This window comes from Herpailurus yagouaroundi, unplaced genomic scaffold (genome assembly GCF_014898765.1).
Source record: "Herpailurus yagouaroundi ecotype Mexico unplaced genomic scaffold, PumYag 159, whole genome shotgun sequence".
Classification (NCBI taxonomy): Eukaryota; Metazoa; Chordata; class Mammalia; order Carnivora; family Felidae; genus Herpailurus; species Herpailurus yagouaroundi.
In genome coordinates this window covers 16,307,108-16,322,377 of record NW_024412400.1, presented here as the reverse complement: position 1 = coordinate 16,322,377, position 15,270 = coordinate 16,307,108, and the positions used below count along the sequence as shown (strand labels likewise).

Here is a 15,270-nt window from a genome sequence, read left to right as displayed (position 1 = left end):
TTTTTTTTTTTTTTTTCCCTTCCCCTCCCCCATGGGTTCCTGTTAAGTTTCTCAGGATCCACATAAGAGTGAAACCATATGGTATCTGTCTTTCTCTGTATGGCTTATTTCACTTAGCATCACACTCTCCAGTTCCATCCATGTTGCTACAAAAGGCCATATTTCATTTTTTCTCATTGCCACGTAGTATTCCATAGTGTATATAAACCACAATTTCTTTATCCATTCATCAGTTGATGGACATTTAGGCTCTTTCCATAATTTGGCTATTGTTGAGAGTGCTGCTAAGAACATTGGGGTACAAGTGCCCCTATGCATCAGTACTCCTGTGTCCCTTGGATAAATTCCTAGCAGTGCTATTGCTATTGCTGGGTCATAGGGTAGGTCTATTTTTAATTTTCTGAGGAACCTCCACACTGCTTTCCAGAGCAGTTGCACCAATTTGCATTCCCACCAACAGTGCAAGAGGGTTCCCGTTTCTCCACATCCTCTCCAGCATCTATAGTCTCCTGATTTGTTCATTTTGGCCACTCTGACTGGCGTGAGGTGATACCTGAGTGTGGTTTTGATTTGTATTTCCCTGATAAGGAGCGACGCTGAACATCTTTTCATGTGCCTGTTGGCCATCCGGATGTCTTCTTTAGAGAAGTGTCTATTCATGTTTTCTGCCCATTTCTTCACTGGGTTATTTGCTTTTCGGGTGTGGAGTTTGGTGAGCTCTTTATAGATTTTGGATACTAGCCCTTTGTCCGATATGTCATTTGCAAATATCTTTTCCCATTCTGTTGGTTGCCTTTGAGTTTTGTTGGTTGTTTCCTTTGCTGTGCAGAAGCTTTTTATCTTCATAAGGTCCCAGTAATTCACTTTTGCTTTTAATTCCCTTGCCTTTGGGGATGTGTCGAGTAAGAGATTGCTACGGCTGAGGTCAGAGAGGTCTTTTCCTGCTTTCTCCTCTAGGGTTTTGATGGTTTCCTGTCTCACATTCAGGTCCTTGATCCATTTTGAGTTTATTTTTGTGAACGGTGTGAGAAAGTGGTCTAGTTTCAACCTTCTGCATGTTGCTGTCCAGTTCTCCCAGCACCATTTGTTAAAGAGACTGTCTTTTTTCCATTGGATGTTCTTTCCTGCTTTGTCAAAGATGAGTTGGCCATACGTTTGTGGGTCTAGTTCTGGGGTTTCTATTCTATTCCATTGGTCTATGTGTCTGTTTTTGTGCCAATACCATGCTGTCTTGATGATGACAGCTTTGTAGTAGAGGCTAAAGTCTGGGATTGTGATGCCTCCTGCTTTGGTCTTCTTCTTCAAAATTACTTTGGCTATTCGGGGCCTTTTGTGGTTTCATATGAATTTTAGGATTGCTTGTTCTTGTTTCGAGAAGAATGCTGGTGCAATTTTGATTGGGATTGCATTGAATGTGTAGATAGCTTTGGGTAGTATTGACATTTTGACAATATTTATTCTTCCAATCCATGAGCAGGGAATGTCTTTCCATTTCTTTAAATCTTCTTCAATTACCTTCATAAGCTTTCTATAGTTTTCAGCATACAGATCCTTTACATCTTTGGTTAGATTTATTCCTAGGTATTTTATGCTTCTTGGTGCAATTGTGAATGGGATCAGTTTCCTTATTTGTCTTTCTGTTGCTTCATTGTTAGTGTATAAGAATGCAACTGATTTCTGTACATTGATTTTGTATCCTGCAACTTTGCTGAATTCATGTATCAGTTCTAGCAGACTTTTGGTGGAGTCTGTCGGATTTTCCATGTATAATATCATGTCATCTGCAAAAAGCGAAAGCTTGACTTCATCTTTGCCAATTTTGATGCCTTTGATTTCCTTTTGTTGTCTGATTGCTGATGCTAGAACTTCCAGCACTATGTTAAACAACAGCGGTGAGAGTGGGCATCCCTGTCGTGTTCCTGATCTCAGGGAAAAAGCTCTCAGTTTTTCCCCGTTGAGGATGATGTTAGCTGTGGGCTTTTCATAAATGGCTTTGATGATCTTTAAGTATGTTCCTTCTATCCCGACTTTCTCAAGGGTTTTTATTAAGAAAGGGTGCTGGATTTTGTCAAAGGCCTTTTCTGTATCGATTGACAGGATCATATGGTTTTTCTCTTTTTTTTGTTAATGTGATGTATCACGTTGATTGATTTGCGAATGTTGAACCAGCCCTGCATCCCAGGAATGAATCCCACTTGATCATGGTGAATAATTCTTTTTATATGCCGTTGAATTCGATTTGCTAGTATCTTATTGAGAATTTTTGCATCCATATTCATCAGGGATATTGGCCTGTAGTTCTCTTTTTTTTACTGGGTCTCTGTCTGGTTTAGGAATCAAAGTAATACTGGCTTCATAGAATGAGTCTGGAAGTTTTCCTTCCCTTTCTATTTCTTGGAATAGCTTGAGAAGGATAGGTATTATCTCTGCTTTAAACGTCTGGTAGAACTCTCCTGGGAAGCCATCTGGTCCTGGACTCTTATTTGTTGGGAGATTTTTGATAACCGATTCAATTTCTTCGCTGGTTATGGGTCTGTTCAAGCTTTCTATTTCCTCCTGATTGAGTTTTGGAAGAGTGTGGGTGTTCAGGAATTTGTCCATTTCTTCCAGGTTGTCCAATTTGTTGGCATATAATTTTTCATAGTATTCCCTGATAATTGTTTGTATCTCTGAGGGATTGGTTGTAATCATTCCATTTTCATTCATGATTTTATCTATTTGGGTCATCTCCCGTTTCTTTTTGAGAAGCCTGGCTAGAGGTTTGTCAATTTTGTTTATTTTTTCAAAAAACCAACTCTTGGTTTCGTTGATCTGCTCTACAGTTTTTTTAGATTCTATATTGTTTATTTCTGCTCTGATCTTTATTATTTCTCTTCTTCTGCTGGGTTTAGGCTGCCTTTGCTGTTCTGCTTCTATTTCCTTTAGGTGTGCTGTTAGATTTTGTATTTGGGATTTTTCTTGTTTCTTGAGATAGGCCTGGATTGCAATGTATTTTCCTCTCAGGACTGCCTTCGCTGCGTCCCAAAGCGTTTGGATTGTTGTATTTTCATTTTCGTTTGTTTCCATATATTTTTTAATTTCTTCTCGAATTGCCTGGTTGACCCACTCATTCGTTAGTAGGGTGTTCTTTAACCTCCATGCTTTTGGAGGTTTTCCAGACTTTTTTCTGTGGTTGATTTCAAGCTTCATAGCATTGTGGTCTGAAAGGATGCATGGTATGATTTCAATTCTTGTAAACTTATGAAGGGCTGTTTTGTGACCCAGTATATGATCTATCTTGGAGAATGTTCCATGTGCACTCGAGAAGAAAGTATATTCTGTTGCTTTGGGATGCAGAGTTCTAAATATATCTGTCAAGTCCATCTGATCCAATGTCTCATTCAGGGCCCTCGTTTCTTTATTGACCGTGTGTCTAGATGATCTATCCATTTCTGTAAGTGGGGTGTTAAAGTCCCCTGCAATTACCACATTCTTATCAATAAGGTTGCTTGTGTTTATGAGTAATTGTTTTATATATTTGGGCGCTCCGGTATTCGGCGCATAGACATTTATAATTGTTAGCTCTTCCTGATGGATAGACCCTGTCACTATTATATAATGTCCTTCTTCATCTCTTGTTACAGCCTTTAATTTAAAGTCTAGTTTGTCTGACATAAGTATGGCTACTCCAGCTTTCTTTTGGCTTCCAGTAGCATGATAAATAGTTCTCCATCCCCTCACTCTCAATCTAAAGGTGTCCTCAGGTCTAAAATGAGTCTCTTGTAGACAGCAAATAGATGGGTCTTGTTTTTTTATCCATTCTGATACCCTATGTCTTTTGGTTGGCGCATTTAATCCATTTACATTCAGTGTTATTATAGAAAGATATGGGTTTAGAGTCATTGTGATGTCTGTATGTTTTATGCTTGTAGTGATGTCTCTGATACTTTGTCTCACAGGGTCCCCCTTAGGATCTCTTGTAGGGCTGGTTTAGTGGTGACAAATTCCTTCAGTTTTTGTTTGTTTGGGAAGACCTTTATCTCTCCTTCTATTCTAAATGACAGGCTTGCTGGATAAAGGATTCTCGGCTGCATATTTTTTCTGTCTAGCAAACTGAAAATCTCGTGCCAACTCTTTCTGGCCTGCCAAGTTTCAAAAGAGAGATCAGTCACGAGTCTTATAGGTCTCCCTTTATATGTGAGGGCACGTTTCCCCCTTGCTGCTTTCAGAATTTTCTCTTTATCCTTGTATTTTGCCAGTTTCACTATGATATGTCGTGCAGAAGATCGATTCAAGTTACGTCTGAAGGGAGTTCTCTGTGCCTCTTGGATTTCAATGCCTTTTTCCTTCCCCACTTCAGGGAAGTTCTCAGCTATTATTTCTTCAAGTACCCCTTCAGCACCTTTCCCTCTCTCTTCCTCCTCTGGGATACCAATTATGCGTATATTATTTCTTTTTAGTGTATCACTTAGTTCTCTAATTTTCCCCTCATACTCCTGGATTTTTTTATCTCTCTTTTTCTCAGCTTCCTCTTTTTCCATAACTTTATCTTCTAGTTCACCTATTCTCTCCTCTGCCTCTTCAATCCAAGCTGTGGTGGTTTCCATTTTGTTATGCATTTCATTTAAAGCGTTTTTCAGCTCCTCATGACTGTTCCTTAGTCCCTTGATCTCTGTAGCAAGAGATTCTCTGCTGTCAGCTATACTGTTTTCAAGCCCAGCGATTAATTTTATGACTATTATTCTAAATTCACTTTCTGTTATATTATTTAAGTCCGTTTTGATCAGCTCATTAGCTGTTGTTATTTCCTGGAGATTCTTCTGAGGGGAATTCTTCCGCTTGGTCATTTTGGATAGTCCCTGGCGTGGTGAGGACCTGCAGGGCACTTCCCCTGTGCTGTGGTGTATAACTGGAGTTGGTGGGCGGAGCCGCAGTCAGACCTGATGTCTGCCCCCAGCCCACCGCTGGGGCCACAGTCAGACTGGTGTGTGCCTTCTCTTCCCCTCTCCTAGGGGCGGGATTCACTGTGGGGTGCGGTGGCCTGTCTGGGCTACTTGCACACTGCCAGGCTTGTGATGCTGGGGATCTGGCGTCTTAGCTGGGGTGGGTAGGCAAGGTGCACAGGGGCAGGAGGGGCAGGCTTAGCTTGCTTCTCCTTAGGTGATCCACTTCAGGAGGGGCCCTGTGGCAGCAGGAGGGAGTCAGATCCGCTGCCGGAGGTTTGGCTCCGCAGAAGCGCAGAGTTGGGTGTTTGCTCGGAGCGAGCAAGTTCCCTGGCAGGAACTGGTTCTCTTTGGGATTTTGGCTGGGGGATGGGCGGGGAAGATGGCGCTGGCGAGCGCCTTTGTTCCCCACCAAACTGAGCTCTGTCGTCCGGGGGCTCAGCAGCTTTCCTTCCCTTTGTCCTCCAGCCTTCCCGCTTTCTGAGCAGAGCTGTTCACTTATGACCTCCCAGCCGCTAAGTCGCGCTTGCTGTCGGAACACAGTCCGTCAGGCCCCTCCGCTTTTTGCAAGCCAGACTTGGGGGCTCTGCTTGGCCGGCGAGCCGCCCCTCCGCCCCGGCTCCCTCCCGCCAGTCCGTGGAGCACGCACCGCCTCGCCGCCCTTCCTACCCTCTTCCGTGGGCCTCTCGTCTGCGCTTGGCTCCGGCGACTCCGTTCTGCTAATCCTCTGGTGGTTTTCTGGGTTATTTAGGCAGGTGTAGGTGGAATCTAAGTGATCAGCAGGACGCGCGGTGAGCCCAGCGTCCTCCTACGCCGCCATCTTCCCCTAACAGTCAGGGTATAATATTTTTAAGTGTAACCAATTTCTTTTGAATCCTCATCCTGCCGGGTTTATTAAGCTGCATGGCTAATTTGCATTAATATGAATGGAAATATTGATTATGTCTGAATTATTCATCACTTATAGATGTTAATCTGAGTATAGTTGCTTCCTTGAAAACATCAAACGCAGTATTTATTTTGTTTATTTTCTACATGAGGCGGTTTATACACTTAGATATAATAATTAAAAGTAAATCCAAGAAGGCGCCGCCTGGATGGATGGTTAAGACTCCGACTTCGGCTCAAGTCATGATCTCACTGTTCCTCAAATCAAGCCCCACATCAGGCTCTCTTTTGTCAGTGCAGAGCCCGCTTCCAGTCTCCTGTTCTGCTCTCTTTCTGCCCCTCACGCAGTCATGTGTGCTCTCTCTCTCTCAAAAATAAATACACATAAAAAAAAAAGTAGATCCAAGAAGGCTCAAGGAAGCAGGAGTAGATGATATTAGGCACATCTAATAATTGAGATAACGTGGTTGAGTTTGTGAAATTCTAGTACATGTAAACATGTAGAAACTTGCAAATACATTTTAAAAATCCATTGTTCTGCAAAATAATTTAAGCAGTGCATGAATTTGCACTCAGTTAGGCAGAGTTTGACTGTAAATAAAAAATGGCTAAAGAAATTAAAGAAGTCATCTTGGATTACATGGTCACGTTTTCATCAGTTGTGAATCCCTGATTTAGAGCTTTGAGTAAAACACCTTGCAAGCGATCATAATTTATATGTTAAGAAACTTGATATGGCCTGATTATGAAAATTCAGCGAGGAACGCTACCAAGTGACCATGGTGACAGGATTCTGAGCTGTGACTGCAACATAGATGCTTGAATAATTAAGGTGAAATCAGTTCTTGGAAATAATTCAAGGCAATGATTAAGATATTGTCCAGTTATGTACAAAATTGCATCGTGTACTTATAATTCCAAAATGCATCTTTATATAATGATTAATAAATAATAAACTGATATAAAAATATGAGGGAATGAAAAACATTAAAAAAAACTAAAATTGTTTCCTACTTCATTAATATTAAAATTTTTCTCTAAAATCGTCTCAACATTCACTCAGGCTCCTTGCAGTTCTGTTAATGAGCTCTACTGCCTACCCTACCCGCCTTTTTTGGGTCAGGATTAGAGAAGTTTCCAGTGTTTCATTTCTCCCTTAAACCAATTAAGTTTTTCTCATGGGTAGAGTGAGCTAGACATGCTTTCTTTGCATCTTTGTACTGTGGACATAACTTTAGCGAACTAACTTTTGTTGTGACTTTCTTCACAGGTCTAAATTCCCATTTCTGTTTTATTTTACACAATTGTCCTTATTTAGAAAACAAATGAGCTTTCAGAGTTGTCTTAAGTTTCAAGCAGTTAGAGCTCTTTTGGTAACAAGCCATGCTCTCCTAATTCATCCTTAAAAGCCCCTTTCCTTCCCTGCCTGTTCTGTTTATTTTCCTTGTCCTCTTTCTGTTCACCTATTTACATAGGTATTTTACAATCACATGTAGGTTTATTAAAATTGAATTTGAAAAACTAGCATTTCATAACCTGGGCCAATGTTGCATAGTAGTCACCTATAACATAAAGATAGGTTTATCAGACATCAGTATAAAGGAAGGATGTTGGGTGACATAGGGAATGATGCCTCGACTTATAAATTGTTCAAACACCTGGTTGTTCTAGTGATCTTACGAAAACATAGGTGACATCATTAAATGTTACCTCAGTAAGAATATTTTAGGGATGGCCGATGGTCTAGTTTAATAAAGGGAGGAGACTCGAAAAATCTATGGGAACCTATAAGAACAAAGTATGCATCTTAAACAAGCATTTATCAATGATTATAACTAAATTATCTGTTAAGTGTCTATGAAGTCCAAACCAGAGTATTTAATAGATCTAAGATTTCTTCTGAAATTATTAATAGAGAAGAATGATATGTTGCCACTAACATAGTTTTAGGATATTCACCCCTGTGCGTATATGCAGTGTGAATATAAATGTACATAAGCCCCAATGTGGCATTTAAATGTATACTCCTGTCAGAATTAATACGATAAACAATGTCTTTTCCTGCAACTAAAAATGAGAGCAAAATGAAAAGAGGAAAAAGAAAATTCTCCTTAGCACGCTGAGATTAATAACGGGGTATTAAGAAGAACAGGGAGACATTAAGAAGAAAGCTGCGTGAAGTCGAACAAACCCAGACTTTGGTTAAGGATGGCACGTCCTTTGTAATCTTCTGTCCTCCATCTCTACCAGCAAAATACACTTTTACTACTGCTTCCACCTCAGTGTTGTTCAAGTCAGCTAGAAAACTCTATGACTCCTTTTGACACAATAGATTTTCCCCCCTCCTCCTTCCCTACGGAGGTGATCAACATGGCAAACAATTATGAATCTTAAGGTGAAAACAGAACATCCATGCAGAGCTGAGCATTTTTTACCCTAGGAGATTATTGATTTGTGCAGTGACTTTTGTCCTTGGTAAATCTCAGTTTTCAATGGTGTGCAATTTTGTAAGTATAAGCCCAACTCCCGGGGGCCTTTCTTCAATTAATACATACTTTATCGGGGAGTTTGTCTTTCTCCATAGGACTTCACTCTAGACATTTGAGATTCCAAAAATAGACAAAATGAGATTTCAGAAAAGTAAATATACTAAAATGATGGACTAATGTCAAAGTCAAACTTGCTGCAGATTAGCCTCACAATTAAGTTTTATTAAAATTAGAAATCAGATTTTATTATGGATGCTCACATAATATTCCAGAACAGTTTCTTAATCTTGTTACTATGGGTAATTTAGGTTGGGTAATTTTTTTTCCTGTGGGGAACTATCCTGTGCATCATAGGAAGTCTAGCAGCATCCTAGGCTATATTCACCAGAGGTCAATAGCACCCTAGCTGCCAGTTGTGACAGCCAAAAATCTGCAGAGTGCCAAATGTCCCCTGAGAGACAAACTCATACCCTGGTTGAGAACCACTGCTGTGAGATATTCTATGACTTCTCTTGCAAGTCACACAGAAAATTAAGGGTTTTTATAGCTAAAACCCTTTACCTATCTGATCGAGGATCCCTCATCGGGCAGAGTTTTTTAACTAATGACTTAATTTTAACAGAGCTTCAGTTTCCTCATTTGTAAGACACCTAAGTAATCCTCAGTTCGTCTGGTCTAATACGACTGCCTTTATATTTTCTGCTGTTAAGGTCCGGTAGGATGACGTGACGCTACCTTCAGGACAACTGCAAGGTGTCCCTCAGCAGCAGGTCTGTGAGCTTTTACAATCATCATTACCTCCTGACATCCTCCTGCCTCCAGCAGCTCAAATCTGGTTCTCTCTTCTTCTGCATCTATTTCTTTTCTTTTCTTTTTAAATTGAAGTACAGTTGACTAGTTTAAGGTATACACCATACTGACTGGATCTCTTATACATTTCAAATGATCTTTGTAAGTGTAGTCACCATACAAACTTATTACAGTATTATTGACTATATTCCCCATGCTATACATTATAGCTCCTTAACTCGTTTATTTTATAAATGGAAGTTTGTGGCTCTTAGTCCCTTCCACCTATTTTGCCTGGACCCCACCACCTCCCCACTCTGCTAACCAACAGTTTTCTGTATCTGTGAGGTTGTTTTGTTCTGTTGTCCATTTTTTTAGATTCCACATACAAGGGAAATCATACAGTGTTTGTCTTTCACTTGATTTCACTTAGCATAGTAACCTCTAGTCCATCCAAGTGTTGCAAATGGCAAGATTTCACTTTTTTTTAAAGCTGAGTAATATTCCAGTGTGCGTGTGTGCGCGTGCGCACACACACACACTATCCAATCATCTATTGATGGACACGTAGGTTACTTCCATATTCTGGCTTTTGTAAATAATCGTGCATAGGGGTGCATGTATTTCTTCAAATTGGTATTTTTGTTTTCTTTGTATAAATGCCCAGAAATGGAATTGCTGGACTGTATTATAGTTCTATTTTTAACTTTCTGAGGAACCTGCATACTGTTTCCCATAGAGGCTTTACCAATTTACATTCCCACCAGCAGTGTACAAGGGTTCCCTTTTCTCCACGTCCTTGCCAACACTTGTGATTTCTTGTCTTTTTGATTTTAGCCCTTCTGACAAGTGTGAGGTGATATCTCATTGTAGTTTTAATTTGCAATTCCCTGATGATTGGTGATGTTGAACATCTTTTAATGTGCCTGTTGGCCATCTGTGTGTCTTCTTTAGAAAAATAATTCAAGTCCTCTGCCCATTTTTTAATCAGGTTGTTTGATGTTAAGTGATATATTTTGGATACTGACTCTTTATTGGATGTATGAGGTGCAAATATCTTCTCCCATTCACTAGTTTGCCTTTTCGTTTTGTTGATCCCCCATGTTCTTCGTTTTTTTTCTTCCCCGTGTAAAAGCTGTAGGTTGATGTAATGCCATTTTTTTTTTTAGCTTTTATTACTCTTGCCTGAGGAGACTGATCCCCAAAATATTGCTAAGATTGATGTCCAAGTACTTATTGCCTATGTTTTCTTGTAGAAGTTTTATGCTTTCAGGTCCGACATTCAAATTTTTAACCCATTTTGAATGTGTTTTGTATATGGTGTAAGAGAGTGGTCCAGTTTCATTATTTGGCACGTAGCTGTTCAGATTTCCCTACACTATTTACTGAAGAGACTGTCTTTTCCCCATTGTATACTCTTGCCTCCTTTGTCATAGATTAATTGACCATATACGTATGGGTTTATTTCTGAGCTCTTTATTCTATTCCAGTGATCTATGTATCTGTTTTTGTGCCAATATCATACCGTTTTGATTATTATATGTTTGTAGTATAGTTTGAAACCCAGGAGCATGATACCTCTAGCTCTGTTCTTTCTCAAGATTGCTTTAGCTATTAGGGGCCTTTTGTGGTTCCATACAAATTTTAGGATTCTTTTTTTTAGTTCTGTGAAAAAATGCCATTGGTATTTTGATGGGGATTGCATTGAATCTGTAGATTGCTTTGGGTAGTATGGACATTTTAACAATATTAATTTTTCCAATTCACGTACATGGAATATTTTTTCCATTTATACGCATACCTCACTTTATTGTATGTCACCATATTGCACTTCACATGTAATTGTGTGTTTTTTTTTTTTTTTAAGTTGAAGGCTTGTGGCAAATCCTACATCGAGTGAGTCTGTCAGCACCACTTTTTCCAATAGCATGTCTCTGTGTCACATTTTTGTAATTCCTGGAACATTTCAAACTTTTCTTCTTCTTATATTTGTTATGGTGGTTTGTGATCAGTAATTACCACTTGCTGAAAGCTCTTATGATGGTTAGCATTTTTTAGTGATGAAGTATTTTTTAAAGTATGTACATTGCTTTCTTTAGGCATAATACTATTGCACACTTAATAGACTACATTAAAGTGTAAACATAACTTTTATATACATTGGGAAACCAAAAATTCATTTGACTAGCTTAATTATGGTGTTTGCTTTATTGTGGTGTCTGGAAACAGATTTGTAATATCTCCGAGGTATGCTTGTATTTGTGTCACCTTCAATTTCTTTCATAATGTTCTTATAGTTTTCAGAGTACAGTTCTTTCATATCCTCAGATCTTTCATATCCTTTATTCCTAGGTATTTTATTCATTTTTATGCAGTTGTAAATGGGATTGTTGCCTTAATTTCTCATCCTGATAGCTCATTATTTGTATATAGACACACAACTGATTTCTATTAATTTTATATTCTGTGACTTTCCTGAGTTCATTTATTAGTTCTAATAGTTTCTCTGTGTAGTCTTTAGGGTTTTCTATATATATAGTATCATGTCATCTTCAAAGAATGACAGTTTTACTTCTTCCTTACAAATACGGATGCCTGTTTCTTTTTCTTGCCTAATTTCTGTGGCTAGGACTTCCAGTACTATGTTGCATAAAAGTGGTGAGAATTGGCATCCTTGTCTTTGTTCCTGATCTTAGGGGATAAGCTTTTAGCTTTTGACCATTGAGTGCTATGTTAGCTGTGGGATTATCATCTATAGCCTTTATTATGTTGAAGTATGTTCCTTCCATACCCACTTTGTTGAGAGGTTTTATCATAAATGAATGTTGAATTTTGTCAAATGCTTTTTCTGCATCTGTTGAGATGATATGATTTTTATTCTCCTTTTTGTTAATGTGTATCACACTGATTAATCTGTGGATGCTGAAACATCTTTTTATCCCTGGATTAATCACAAATCAGTAAATTTGACTTACTAATCTTTGGTTGAAGACTTTTGCATCTATGCTCATCCAGGATACTGGCCTATAATGTTTGTGTGTGTGTGTGTGTGTGTGTGTGTGTGTGTGTGTGTATGTGTGTGTGTGTGTGGTGTCTTTGTCTGGTATTGGTATCAGCATAATCCTGTTTCAAAAAACGAGTTTGGAAGCTTTCCTTCCTATTCAGTTTTTTTGAACTAGTTGGAGAAGGATAGGTACTAACTCTTGTAATGTTTGGTAGAGCTCATCTCTGAAAGCTTGAGTTTTGATTTTTGGGAGTTTTTAAATTACTAATTCAATTTCATTACTTGTGATCAGTCTATTTAGATTTTCTATTTTTTTGTGATTCAGTTTTAGAATGTGTGTTTCTAGAATCTATCCATTTCGTCTAGATTTTTCAGTTAGTGTATAACTGTAGTAATCTCTTATGATCCTTGCATTTCTGGGGTGTCAGTTGTACCATTTCCTTTTCTTTTCTCAAATTTTTTGATTTGGGCCCTCTCTCTTTTTTTCTAGATGAGTCTTTCTAGAAGTTTATCAATTTTGTTTATCTTTTCACAGAACGAGCTTTTCGTTTCATTGATCTTTTCTATTGTGTTTTGAGTCTCCAATTCATTTATTTCTGCTCTGCTCTATATTTTTTCCTTCCTTCTACCGACATTAGCCTTTGTTCTTTTTCTAGTTTATTGAGGTATAGTGTTAGATTGTTTATTTGGGTTTTTTCTTGTTTCCTGAGATAGACCTGTATTGCTATGAACTTCCCTGTTAGAACTGCTTTTGCTGTGTACCAGAGATTTTGTGTTTCCATTTTCATTTTCTCAAGGTATTTTATTAAATTTTCTCTTTGATTTCTTTGTTAAACCGTTAATTGTTTGGGAACATATTACTTAGTCCTCATGTGTTTGTGGCTTTTTTCCAGTTTTCTTCTTGTAATTGATTTCTAGTTTCATGCCAGGGTGGTCAGAAAAGATGCTGAATTTAATTTCAGTCTTCTTGAATTTATTGGATTGTCAACTTCTCCCTTTATGTCTGTAACATTTGCTTTATGTATTTAGGTTCTCCCATGCTGGGTGCATTATTATTTAGGAATGTTTTATAATCTTCTTGGACTAACTTCTTTATAATTATATAATGTCTTTCTTTGTCTTTTGTCACAGCCTTTGTTTTAAAGTCTATTTTGTTTGGTATGAGTGTTGCTATACCAGCTTTCTTTTCATTTCCCTTTGTATGGAGTATCTTTTCCCATCTTTTTACTTTCACTTGCCGTGTGTTTTAAGATCTGGAGTGAGTTTCTTGTAGGCAGCATATAGATTTTTTTTTTTTTTTAACCATTGACCTTTGCTGAAAATTTTGAAATTTTGGTCTTCCAGCTTCATGAAAATTATACTTTTTAAGATCCTTGGACTTCATAAAAGACTGATGACTTCAAATCTAGAGGCTTTTCCTCAATTTGCATACTTCTTTCTACAGTATTGGTTCCATTGTCTACTCTTGTTTCTTTAAATTCTTGTGCTCTCAGCACCTTTCCACCATCCCTTTTTTAAAGATTTTTTTCTCCATACATTCAGCTTTCTTTCCTTTATCCAACTTTGATCTCTTCCCAAGATCTCAGTCTTTAGTTCTCTATGTGTTTTCTTTTTGATTTTTAAACCTTTCCCTTGAAGAAGAATAATTTTTATAGCACAGTCTCTGACATCAGTGCACATATCTCTCAGAATTGGACTTGAGCTCCCAAGGTCCAGCACCATTTTTTTTCCCCCTGATGATTACCTCCCACATCCATGGGGAAAAAAAGTGAACACAGAAGAGATTATGGGGCACCTGCCTGACATCCTGGCTTTTTACTTACCCTAATCCTCAACTTTAGAATTTTATAGCCTGGTTATTCTTTGTAAAAATAATTTTAACTCCAGTTTGTTATTGTAGGTATGTATCATTTTATGAGTCTGTATAATTTTCCATAATTTCGTTAATCATTGTCCAAAGAATACTGAAATTCACAGGCAGGTAGGTCAATGTTTGCTCACCTCTTTACTTTTTTTCCATAGGATATACCCCTTGAAATAAAAGCACCTGATTCAAAGAACCGGTGTATATTCCCTGGCCAATCAACATTGCTCAACATTGATCTCCTTGGCTTTGTGCATCAATTGAGTAAGTACCCAAGACATTCTTATTATGTCCCGAGCCCTGTACTCCTTTTTCTCCAGCCTCTTCTGAATCCATTGCATTTGTCATTCTACTAGGTTAATTTTGCTTAAACCTTGTTTGAATCTGTCATTTGCCTGCTTGGAAACCTCTCACACATACTTGGGCCTTATGGCCCAAGCTGAACTCTCTCGACTGTCAGTCAAGCCCTGCCCACTTCCACCTGGGTGAGTGTACATGCATGCGCATGCATGCACAGCCCTAGATTTTTTTTTTTCAATAGGACTTCCACTAGGCTCCAGCATCACCCTTCTGCATCATTTTAGCTTGATGTCTTATCCTCCTGACACCACATACTTATTCCTGTTTCTGTATTTTTGCATTCCTACCCAGCACTCTTCCAAAGAGCCAGAAAGGCATTCCAAGTGTTCTCTTCCTCCAAAAGTACAGTGTATCCCAGTGGTATCTTTTCTGCTCAAACCTAATTAGTCCTGTCTTTGCCAGATTAATTGGTGGAGCCAATTATTTTCATGGCAATCATTGCAATCATTTTCACCTCTCATTCTCCTGAACAGAGTGCCGTGTACTGTTTTATGACTCATAAATGATTTGGACATTTTTTGAGCATCTACTATGTTTTAGTCACTGTTCTCAGTTCTGGGAATACAATGATAATTAGCTATGGTCTGTGTCATCACCACATGGACAATCCAAGAGTTTACTGTTTATGCATTCCAGAACTACCCATTAAAGCATACCCTGAATACCTGTATTTTCCCCATAGACTCAATTATGGACTGCTGTCATTCTACCCCATCTCCAAACTGCTTTGTGTAAACTTATTTCACAAATAGACAAGCTGAGAGCTCTCCCAGCCCTACAGTTCTTTGAGTACTTTCACTTATTACACTGGGAAGGCCACATAAGACAGAATTAAATTTCATACGTAGTGGACTGAGCTGTGCTCATTCATTAAATTTCCAGGTCCTTGTCTATTTGTGAAATAAATTTATAAATATATGAAAATCTCCTTCATTCTGTTTTCAAATACATGAG

The 15,270-nt window shown here is 38.5% G+C and overlaps 1 long non-coding RNA gene across 3 annotated transcripts in view; it reads left to right on the top strand.

The window, feature by feature from the left end:
- The window catches only part of LOC121033577 (uncharacterized), a 262,598-nt gene extending 248,102 nt beyond the window's left edge, over positions 1–14,496 (top strand). For all 3 annotated transcript variants that reach the window (XR_005792005.1, XR_005792003.1, XR_005792004.1), the window contains 2 exons: positions 14,115–14,220; positions 14,313–14,496. This is a non-coding gene — a long non-coding RNA (uncharacterized LOC121033577). The remainder of the gene's footprint in view (positions 1–14,114; positions 14,221–14,312) is intronic.
- The last annotated feature ends 774 nt before the right edge of the window (positions 14,497–15,270 follow it).